The following is a 12,882-nucleotide window of genomic DNA, read 5'->3' as shown; positions in this document are numbered from 1 at the left end:
AACCTACAGTGTGGGGTCCCCCTGCCATAATGCCAAACCAGCCCCAGGACGGGCAGTATGGGACTGGATGCCCCAGACCAGTGTTGGCTAACCTGTGACACTCCAGGTGTTGTGAAACTACAAGTCCCAGCATACCCTTCCAGCAATAAGCTGCTATATATTGGCAAAGCATGCTGGGACTTGTAGTTTCACAAACACCTGGAGTGTCACATGTTAGCCAGCACTGCCCTAGGGAGAGCAGGTCCGCAAAAGAAAATGCACTAGGGCTCTTCCCACACCCCTGGGGCAGTGGGTGTGGGGGTAATAATGATAAATTAAATGTATAAGTCCATTTTGTCCCTGGTGCACTACAGATCTCAGCATGCCCAGGCTGCCTTTAAGTGTTTGGGCATGCTGGCACTTATAGTGCACCAAAAAAAATGTAAATGAAAGGCAGACACAAGTGTAAAAAAAATAATTTAACTTAAATAAAAATACTCCTACACTACCCTCATTCATCTTCTTTATTTCTCACCTAGATCCAGGCTCTTCATCTATAATACATCCAGGGATCCTGGGTTTGGCGATATAAAAAACCCCTCATACGCGACGCAATACTAGCTCCTAAGTGCTCCTGGTGCAAAATGAGCTGTTAGCGTCAGTAGTCATATATATAACATGGTTGAGTTCAAGCCGTGGGGAATCCCAATGTTATATATATGACAAATGATGCTAAGAGCACATTTTGCAATGGAGCTCCACGATTTATCACCTTCTTCTGTCATCTAAACCCCCATCTAAAGATTCTCATGAGCTAGCATGTGAGGGAGATATGGGGGGAGACCCTCGAACTGGAAGCCTGGCCACACATCAGGACTAATATTACTACATCTTCCGCTTGAATACGCATCACGGAAAATACCACTAACATTTATCTTCCTTGGTGGCTTGTCCCATCGAGGATACACAAAATCTTCCCAGACTCCTCAAAACGTTGTTGGTGAAGCTGCGGACAAGAGTCTACCCTGACCAAGATACGGTGGACTTGCCCAAGAACAACGCTGTTGTGGAACGCATTTCACTGCCTCATTTTTAATATTACAGGTGTTGTAATGGTGCGATCCCTCTCCTATCTTCTCTTCCGCTGCCTGTACCCGACACCCAAAACATACGCCAAGGATAATATCGCATATCGTGAACGTTACCAGTTGTCAAATAACTTCAAGACGGAAAAAAAACTGATCCTCCCTCCATGTCTACCCTAGTACAGAGCGCCGAGTTTGTATATAAAATGGAACTTTTAGTTTAACTACTTTTGTTTACCTTTTTCTCTTTATATACCCCCTTCTCGCACATCTTTACTTGAAAATTCAATAAAAATTTTATAAAAAAAATAATAATAATAATAGAAAAAAAAATACTTTTTTTTTCAATAATATTGTATTCACAGTAATTAATGATGTAATCACTTTAGTATTTATTAGTAACACTTATATATTACAACTGACAATATTTACGAGGAATAATATAAAACATAATATACACTATAAGAGTATTAGAAATTACCCAGGAGTTCAGTTTGGAGCGTGAGACCCCCAAACAGGATTTCTTATTATTAATTTTATTATTATTAATATTATTATTACTATTATATTTTATTTGTTTAGAGCTGGCCTACAATATTATGCAGCACTCTACATTAAGGGGATCATGAATCCTACTAATTGCATGCAATGATATAAAACAGAAGGTAAAGATGGCCCTGCCCACATGAGCTTACAATCTAAGAGGAAAACACAGTATGGGAAATGAGCCCACGTCAATGACTTGGGGGGAAAGCTGCTTATTTAGACATATGACATAAAGCATTGCTGTAAAACAAATGGAAGCAAAAAATGTTGGTGTAAACTGAGCTAACAACTAGAGAAAGAGCAAAATTGCAGATCACAATGTACTATAACTACAACATATAAAAATATACATAATATATATATGGGCAGCACGGTGGCTAAGTGGCTAGCACTTCTGCCTTACAGCACTGGGGTCATGAGTTCAATTCCCGACCATGGCCTTATCTGTGTGGAGTTTGTATGTCCTCCCTGTTTGCACGTGGGTTTCCTCCGGGTGCTCCGGTTTCCTCCCACACTCCAAAAACATACTGGTAGGTGAATTGGTTGCTATCAAATTGACCCTAGTCTCTCTCTCTGTCTGTGTGTGTGTTAGGGAATTTAGATTGTAAGCTCCGATGGGACAGGGACCGATGTGAGTTCTCTGTACAGCGCTGCGGAATTAGTGGCGCTATATAAATAGCTGATGATGATGATATATATATATACTGTATATATTTTTCCAAAATTTCTTTTACTACGTTTGTATTTTCAGGTCCTTTGTAACAGTCTGAGCATTTCAGCTTCTGTTCTGTTCTTCCTACAGGCTTGCAGGGTATAATAAGGTTATTCCTAAGAAGTTTATGTTCTTTAAACACGGTTTTAAACACACATCCTGAAAAGTATTTAATTTGGCGTTGCTAGTCTACTTGTTTAAAGATGTACAGGATCAACAGTCAGATCTTTGGACCTGGTTTACTTAGGCATTAACACACTCCTTCACATTGTACGAAATATAGGAACACAAAATAGTACAAACAAACTTATGTTACACTGAGCTTTGTGTTAGCTGATCTGTCATTACCCTGAAAACAGCTCTGTTAGAGCGTAGTGTATTAATGTTGTGTTGAAGAGCTGCCTGGGTGAGTGTAGATACCATTGCAGATTAGAAGGCCAGGGATCACCAGGTAAATGCTTGGACAGCGATGGTCTTATCCGTCACACCAAGATATCCGTTTATTAATAACAACTTTTGGATGTATGAACTTAGTTTAATAAAGGAGTTAGTTTGACACTACAATCTTCCAGCATCATTGTCTTGTTGGAGAACCCTGTACCTTTCACTATATAACTCTCAGCTTGCGACTTCCTGTCAGCCACATTTCTCTGTCACATGAAGCCTTGTCCTCATGTGTTGCTTGATATATTGCAATGTTAACTCTCTTAAACCAAGTTTGGGACATAAAGTGGGAGATCTCTCAAAGGTCATTTTTTTGCAGAAGTTAAAATCTCCATGAATAATTCTCCCAAACTCTCCAATCAATTACAAATCAATTTATTTTACATTCAGGCTATTTGGAGTAATTTTCTAAGCAAAATCGCCACTTTTTACAATTAATTTAAATAGGCAATACATTTCAATGGGACAGAAAGCCAATTGAAATGTATTGCCCAAAGAAATGAAAGGGAAAATCCCAGCCAACCATAAACAAGGTTTGTATGCTGACTTCTTGTGATTGGCTGAGCAGGTGTTGACCTCCAGCTCCATTGAAAATAGCGACGAGTGTTCCACAATCATGTTCAAGCAGTGGCTTTCAGGAGCATTCTGCCATTCATTTCCATCAACAATGCGCTTTTATTGAAGTGAATAGGAAATCTCACTCATCTCATTAGTTTTTGGGGAGTCAAGATTGTTGGAAACCAATGAGATTATTTTGGTGACTTTGCCCTTTAATAGAATCCTCTTGCTCTACACTTCACAATGCAGAAATCAATTATTTATGTGATTGTCACATGTATACCTATTTTGTTGTGATTTACATGGCGATGTGGCGACCAATACGATTCTAGCTATCATTTTCTAGTATGTACTTCATAGAGGATAGCTAGAATCTAATTGGTCCTTCATTACTGTATAACAGCCAATCACAATACATTTAAAAACTAGGATGTGTCAGCATCTACACCATAGAGATCACTGGCAATGGACAACTGAAATCCAGAGAAATATTCAGCAGCGTGAACAATGAATTTGGGTTAATTCAGATATCATGAATTATGGTTCTGCAACTCATAATAATTTGTAAAGTTGTTTGGGTAGAAGTTTGGAATTATTTTGACTTGGGTGTCACAGGTTGTAGAAACTGATCAAGTGGAATGGACAGAACTTCTAAATGTCCTTGGTGAAACAGAGTCCTACTAAAAACTCTACCCACCAACCTTCTGCCTTGGGGCCAGTGCTCCTTTTATGTGTGTTTAATTAAGACAGTTTAGTTTTGTTGAAGTTTGCATGCTTTTCTAAATAGACAGTTGTATTTTACTACGAAGCACCAGGAAATAAGAATTGGGTTCTTGGTGGGTGTTGAAAACACAATGATGGTATCGACCAGGATACAGGAAGCGTAGTGGAAGTCAGAATAGGACATGGGAGTCATGTCTACCAGAAGCCCGTTATCTGAAGCGCCAATTTCCATTCATTTCAAGATTTCAATCGAAAAAAGCATGGATTGTAATCTGCACTTAGTAAAGTTAATTGATCGCAGCTTCAGAGGTGTTGACTAATATTTTCCTTGTGCCGTTTCAAGATTATCCCTCCCAAGAAGAAGTACAATTCAAACAATAGGTCACTGGTGAAAGCTTAGCCAGGGGTTTCAGCCATTTGGAAATGTTCAAAGACGAAAACTTCACAGATCTGATGCTCTTAAAACATGGAATTTTCTTTTGATTTTTTTTCATTCCAGTTAACACATTTCCCCTGTAAACTTGGAAGCTACACAATGGTTGAGGAACGGATGAAAATCGGATGCAAGTTTGCTTTTATCCCACACAGGCTGCAGAAAAGGAACATTCAAAACAAACATCTAAACATGGATAGTGCAGAGATCACAGGGGTAATTGCATGTACTGTGTACGGTTTCTTGGTTTTGAGATAAGTGCGGTAATGTATAATGATATTTGAATTTTGTGGTTCCATTTGGATTTGAGAAATATTTTCATAAAGGGTAACCACACGCATAACAAACAGACCCATTCATTGTTACAATATATGTGCATATCTTATTCCGACACCAGCCGTCTTATGTATATAACTGCAATTTGTTTTTTTTCATCTCTGAAATAAGAATTTGGGCAGCAGCCATTATGTTTGACAATACATCTCAATTGATGCTAACTGCATGAGTAGAGATGAGAGAATCTCCTGTACTTTGGTGTCAGGTACAAGGGCTCTTGTTATTAAAATGTGGAGATAAGGGTAATTTTCTAACCCTTACACTTATTTGGAGTAGTAAGTGTCAACTTACCGATACGCCGAGCCAGATTGTTCCCCCTATTTCAGAAAGGCGCGGATCTCAAGATACAGGGGCAAATGCACGATTTGTAGCTGGGGTTTCCACACCACACCACCAGTGGGCGTGATCAGCATGCATGGAGGCGTAGCTATAATTTTAGACAGTGCTTGGCTACTCTCCAACTCTCCCTATCCCCATAATACACATCGGCAATGCTGCGTGGGCTACTGTTAGGTGCACGCAGCTCTCCCTTTTCGAGCAGAGCCGTGTGAATCTGGGGCAGGGTCCATCCACCTCAATTATATAGTGCCCCAGGCTTGGAGGGGGGTTTCCAGGCACTAGGAACCCCCCCCCCCCCCCCTCGGTTTGCCTATGTGGTGATATCTATGCAGTAGATGGCTGGCAATGGGAATATTTGTGGAATATATATGTGGCAGTGAGGGTATCTCTGTGCAATACAGTGCAGGGATATAGGTCTGTGAAATAAATAAATGACTGTGTAATATATGACTGGCAGTGAGTGCTATCTCTGCAAGTCATGGCTGGCATTGGACGATCTCTGTACAATATATGTCTAGCAATAGGGATTATCTTTGAGCAATCTATAGCCGGGCAATGGGGGATCTCTGTATAACGTATGGCTGGCAATCAGTATATGCCCTCTGCATTGCTTAGTCATAGGATAGATCCTCATATTCCTAGACTAGGAATATAGCTATATTTATAGAGTTGGTATATACCTGGGATATCAAGTCATCATACTGTGTGGTTCTGCATGACATACCGGTGTCAATGTGATGGAGCTCTTCTTAGTACACTTATCACCAGATTATGGGTCTCTATAGTATACTGGTCACCAGATGTTAGGGCCCTGTGTAGTATACTGGTCACCAGATGTTGGGTCCCCTTGTGGTATACTGGTCACCAGATGTTGGGGCCCCGTGTGGTATACTGGTCACCAGATGTTGGGGCCCCATGTGGTATACTGGTCACCAGATGTTGGGGCCCTGTGTGGTATACTGGTAACCAGATGTTGGGGCCCTGTGTGGTATACTCGTCACCAGATATTGGGGTCCTGTGTGGTATACTGGTCACCAGATGTTGGGGCCCCGTGTAGTATACTGGTCACCAGATGTTGGGGCCCCGTGTGGTATACTGGTCACCAGATGTTGGGGCCCTGTGTGGTATACTCGTCACCAGATATTGGGGTCCTGTGTGGTATACTGGTCACCAGATGTTGGGGCCCCGTGTAGTATACTGGTCACCAGATGTTGGGGCCCCGTGTGGTATACTGGTCACCAGATGTTGGGGCCCGTGTGGTATACTGGTCACCAGATGGTGGAGGTGCATAGTATGTTTTCCACAAGATTATGGGTCTCTACCAAGTTTGCGGAAACCAGATAATGATGTTGCATTGTATACTGTTTTCTTGGTACTAAGTTGCTTTTGGTTGTAGCTATTTGAACTGGTCTTACATTCATTTCACTTGGTGTGCAAATATCACGCCATCTTCTCATCCATACTGTTTTTGTTCATAACACTTTATTTTATGTTCTAAACATAATTACATCCAGAAATTGAAAAAGGAGAGAAAAGACGAATTTATCATGGGCTCTCTATGCTCAGTGTTATCAGTGGAGGGCATCTTGTACCCTGGTCATCTGGCTATCTAGTCAATGGGACAATGCTTTAAAATAACTGAGTTCAGATGTCTCAACCAAATTTTAAGCAAAAGCAGGGAGTGAGGTTTCCACTACAATACAACCTGTTTTTTAACCTAAGAGAAAATAAATTTAAGTAACTGTCTTTCAGCTCCAGTTAGCTCCACTTCCCCCACCAGGCCACCTAGCAGACGTCATGGATCTACATTGAGCGGAATACAAAGGAGACCAGTCACACCCATTCTTGGTTGCTATATGCAATAGACCTTCGCCATTCTCGGCTCCAAGCCCTTAATCCGGCACTGGACGTTCATGTAACAGACCCTTTTCCTTAAACAAAGTTCATACATCTGTCTTTGAAGCTGGAGATAGAAAAACCTATAGCTACGAAAATCATCATAATGCTAACAGTAGCACAGAGTATTTCAGGCACACGTGTGCTAATCTTTATCTATTCACTCATGTGATTGTGTAATAGGGTTGCTTGTGAGGCCACGGCTGTGTACACACTACAGAAAACTTCAATGATTAATGATTGATTTTTACCAACGGCTGAGAAAAAAAAAAAAGTCCTGATCAGCAGCCGATTCCTGTGTACACACTGTACACGTTTTACACGATTTACCTTCAGATCTGTGCTCTTCATCTGTCATAACCATCGGCTGAAAAGATGGTGACTCTGCACACTCCATAGAGATCTACGGACACTGCCGGTCCTGAGCGCATACACGCTGCAGGATTGGAACACCATCGTTCCATCGTTCAATGAGATTTTTAGTTCGGTTTTGAAAAATCAAATGAAACGATACGGTGAACTTTGTAACAATACTCATTCATCATTGGAGCGTACACACTAATGCGATATCGGGCCGAACGGTTGTTCACCATCCGATTGGCCCTATAATCGTCTGAAAACCCTGTAGTGTGTACTTAGTCTAACAGCATCATAATGTGTATTATCACAAAAGAAACTGAAGATACCGCTATTGCAATACCAAAAGGAATATATTGAGCCAACTTAATTACACCTAGGCATTCTGCTAAGAAAATTGTTTCAGAAATAACTATTTGGGATAACTTGAGATACTAATTTGGGATAACTCTGGTTCCATCTATTTATCAGTCAATGCCTATGTCAGTCATGTATACAGCTATCCAACAAACTGATTCTCAACTGGATACATATGTAAACAATAATAGAGTATTCCAAATATTATCCCATATGGCTGTTGACAGACATAAATCGATCTATAGGTATATAATCAGCAAATATCATATGTATGGGAAAACTCTCAAATAATTCCACAATTTGAACAGATCCGCAACCAAACGGATTGATATATGGTTGTTTCTTGATATTGTGAACACAGATTCCGTTCCAAGTTGTTATTCTTCCAGTGGATTAGTTTGCTAGTTCTGATAATAATATTCCATAAAACAGATATATTGATGCATAAATTCGCACATGTTTTGCATATTTCTGTTTTGTAAACTAGTCATGCGATGTAAGCATATGCAGCTCATCCGCTGTATAGAAGGTTAGTGCGGCTAATATAGTAATCACCACTCTATCGGTCATAGATAAAAATGTAGAGCTTACCCGCCTCAAGAAAGATATAGATCCTGGACACCTATCCGGTGGTATAAGCAGCTTGTTAAAGTCCGGGCTGTGCCTGGGTATGGGCTTGTCTCCGACCGCATAAGCGGCTTTCTGATCCAGGCTGTGCCTGTGTGTGGTGTACATACTTTTTTATATATAAACATCATCTGCGCAATCTGTCTTTTGTATTATATGTGTGTTTTTAGAGGATTGGCATTTCCTCTATTGATCTGCTGCATTTGTTGTTTGTTTTATTTGTTCATATACCAATTAGCGCCGGAGACTCCATATATTTTACTAGTCATGTATACAGCCCTTTACATTCAACAAGTTGTTTCTGTGATGTTTTCTTTAATGATAGACAAAGCTGTCTGGAGAAAATGATATATATTACTTTAAGAGGATTAAGTCAATTTTATTTTCACGACTGAAGAACCTTGCCAACTTTTCTGCCGTTACCAGTTACAATGCGGTCTTTGATGACTTAGTACTTCTTCCAATGGAAGATTCTAGGTGTGCTGGGTACATGATTAAGACTTAAAGGGTTGTTTGTGTCATGATACGCTTGCTGAGTGACGAAGTTTCGGGTCCCCGGGAGCCTCATATGGGAATCATGATGTGTACTTTCAATAGAACCATTCATTAAAGTGTGTCGTTTGTCCTTGTGTGTAATTCGGAACCTAAGATCGACACTTGGTGTGATAGATTTGTGTTATGCTTGGATCAGCATCAACCGGTTCGCTGATTGTAACCGTTGTACTTGTGAGGGTGGTGTAATGTGTAATTGTTTGTGTTCATGCTGAAGCTCGGTGATTTAGACACCTGGAGGGAAGGAGCTGATTTGCTCAGACTGTCACTAGCTGTCTGCCTCCCAAAATCGACATCTCCCTCCACACTTTGCATTTGCAAATCATGCTCCCTTTTACAGTACACCTTCCTTAAATATTTTTTTCCACTGACTCATTCCTTATCCCTCAAATCCATTAGGAAGACAGAGATGACACAGAGCAGGCTGTGTGTATTCTCAGCAAGCGGTATGTAGTGTTACTAGGACTAATCATTGCAGTGTATGCTTACTGCTTATGCTTACTGCTATCCACTGACCCAAGGCTGGAGATGACATTCCTAGTACACCACCTCAACTTCGTGTACGCGGTATAACAACAGTTATTATCTTGTTACAATGGCACCTGTCAAGGAATAAATTAGGCAGCAAGTCAACAGTCAGTTCTTGAAGAATATCTGTTGGAAGCAGGAAAAATAGGCAAGCATAGGGACCTGAGCGACTTTGACAAGGGCCAAATTATGATGTCTAGTCAACTGGGTCAGAGCATCTCCAAAACGGCAGCTGTTGTGGATGTTTCCAGGGTGCAGTGGTTAGTACCTACCAAAAGTGGTCCAAGGAAGGACAACCGGTGAACCGGTGACAGGGTCATGGGCACCCAAGGCTCATTGATGCACATGGTGAGCGAAGACTAGCCCGTCTGGTTCAATCCCACAGAAGAGCTACTGTAGCACAAATTGCTAAAAAGTTAATGCTAATTTTTGATAGAACGGTGTCAGAACACACAGTGCATCGCAGCCTGCTGCGTAGCCACAGACCGGTCAGAGTGCACATGCTGGCCCCTGTCCACCGCCAAAGGTGCCTACAAAGGGCACATGAGCGCCAGAACTGAACCATGCAGCAAAGGAAGAAGGTTGCCTGGTCTGACAATCATGTTTTCTTTTACATCATGTAGACAGCCGGGTGCATGTCCGTTATTTACCTGGGGAAGAGGTAGCACCAGGGTGCACTATGGGAAGAAGGCAAGACGACGGAGGCAGTGTGATGCTCTGGGTAATGTTCTGCTGGGAAACCTTGGGTCCTGGCATTCATGTGGATGTTACTTTGACACGTACCACCTACCTAAACATTGTTACAGACCAAATACACCCTTCATGGCAACAGTATTCCCTGATGGCGCTGCAGAATAAGTGGCGCCATATAAATAAATGGTGATGATGATGATGATGGCAGTGGCCTCTTTCAGCAGGATAATGTACCCTGTCACAATGCAAAAATTGATCAGGAATGGTTTGAGGAACATGACAAAGAATTCTAGGTGTTGACTTGGACTCTAAATTCTCCAGATCTCAATCTGATCGAGCATCTGTGGGATGTGCTGGAAAAATAAGTCTGAGCTATTGAGGCCCCACCTCGCCACTTACAGGACTTAAAAGATCTGCTGTTAACGTCTTGGTGCCAGATACCAGAGGACACCTTCAGAGGTCTTGTGGAGTCCATGCCTCGACGGGTCGGAGCTGTTTTGGCAGCACAAGGGACCTATACAATATTGGGCAGGTAGTTTTAATGCTGTGGCTGACTGGTGTATCCTCTTAGTGTTTTTACTATGCCAAAGGAAACGAATAATGATGATCATCATCGTTTATTTATTTGGCACCGGACAATTTGCATACAGATACATGAATACAACATAAATGCATGAATACACATAAGTATAATAAAAATACAATTCAGCATAATAGCAGACGTGGTACAAAACCTAAGTATGAGTAATGTTTGAGCAATTACACAAAAGTCTGAATTCAGTGTGTATGAGTAAACAACCATCCTAGCGGTCACACAAAGTATTCAGGGTATGACATCACTGCAGCAAACGAGGTAGACAGACATAAGACATAGGGTAGAGAATGTGGGTGTTCCTTTTATCCACAAAACCCAAAGAATCTCCTGCGTAAAACACAAATGACAAATGATTAGGAACTAACAGAGAGGTGGACGATATTACCTCTTAATGAAGAATAAGACATGACGATATAATGCTATGGTGTCCCAGGATATCCAATTTTTTTCCGCCCAAAATTCCAATTTTTCAATCATTATAACTGTTTTACTGTATTTGTAACCTAAAAGATAGTATGGGGCAGATGTTATGGTCTGAACAAGCTTCTTATCACATGACTGTCCCAGTTTTTCTTATTAAAAATTTTGGGAGCCCTATGATCGTGTCAATTTGCCAGTTATAACACTGTGGTTAGTCTCCTACGTTGCTCAGAGCAAAGATTTATCCTGCTTACTGCGCCCGCATTAAACTGCTTAACACCTTTCTAATCCCAAATAATTATTCCATTTATGCCATAACAATGGTAATATCGAAATAACCACACACTATTGTAAACAGACAAAATACCCACCCATTGGCTCCAGCATTCTTTCTGTATTATCCATTCCCACACATTTTACAAATTCCCTGTTTTCCTTTTAAACCTCTTCTTCTTCCCTTCATTTCCCTCTCCAAAACTGCCCCGATGTCCCTCTAAAACATCTCTATATACTTTATCAGGCAACATAAGGATATAGCCCATTGGAGAAATTTAAGGATAGCCGTCACAGTCACCATATATATCCCTTTTTTTCAAGTTTATTTTTCACCAAACGTTCGGCTGTGGGAATCGATTATATGTGTTCTTCCCCAAGCAAGGACAGCCGATAAGAACTCTATTTGCCCTCGGCACTATGTAAAAACCATATTAACTCAAAAGCGACAAACCTTCTTTTAAATACTAACAAGTGGCAAGCATGGCCCTGTATATATACACTTGTAACTCCTCTGGCCGGAGAAGTAAATCATAGGCACACATCACCTATGAATTGTGTAAGAGGACGGTGACTGATTATGATGACAGAGTGATAGGAATCTGTCTAGTGCTATTTACCATTATTACTGTCTCATTAGGGAATCAATTTATCAAAATGCAATGTTGAAGCAGATTTTTTTAACGCCACCTACCAATACTCAGTTGCTCAGGCGATACTGGCCTGGAGTGGCGTGAGATGGCGATATCAGAACAAATATTGCAGTGCTTCAAGTACTGCAGAGATGCTTGTTAAATAAGCTTCCCAATGTGAAGGCATAGGGAAGTTTTTACCTGCAAAATCCGGGGAATCTTACTGATAAGCCTATAATGCATAGGACGAAGCCTTTCATATATATGCCCCCAGATCTCTGTAGAGATCTTGGCAAGAAGAGACCCTAGTCCTCCTAACCAGGGCCGGAGCCTAACCACCCCCTAACCAGCGGCGCCTTGGGTAACCGCCTAGGTTTGCCTAGTGATTGCGGAGGCCCGTCCTCCAGCTAGCACACTGTCCCTTAATTGTCAACCTTCATCTTGACCCTGCCCCTGGTTGTCCTACTAACAGTTTATATTGATGAAATGCCTGTGCAGGGGCAAACGCAGGATTTGTAGAGAGGGGTTTCCATGCCACACCGCCGGTGGGCGTGGCCAGCATGCATGGGGGTGTGGCTATAATTTTAGACAGTGCTTGGCTGCTCTCCAACTTTTCCTATCCCCATCATATACACGGGCAATGCTGCGTGCACTACTGTTAGGTTCACGCAGCTCTCCCTTTTCGAGCAGAGCCGTGTGAAGCAGGACATACCTCCCAACTATCAATACAATCAGGACAAAGTCCTGACTGAGTGTGTCAGAACAGTTAGCAGACTGTCCTGCTCTCTCCTACCTGT

Source organism: Mixophyes fleayi, chromosome 8 (assembly GCF_038048845.1).
Source record: "Mixophyes fleayi isolate aMixFle1 chromosome 8, aMixFle1.hap1, whole genome shotgun sequence".
Classification (NCBI taxonomy): Eukaryota; Metazoa; Chordata; class Amphibia; order Anura; family Limnodynastidae; genus Mixophyes; species Mixophyes fleayi.
The sequence above is the reverse complement of the archived record's forward strand: the minus strand, read 5'-3'. Positions refer to the sequence as shown.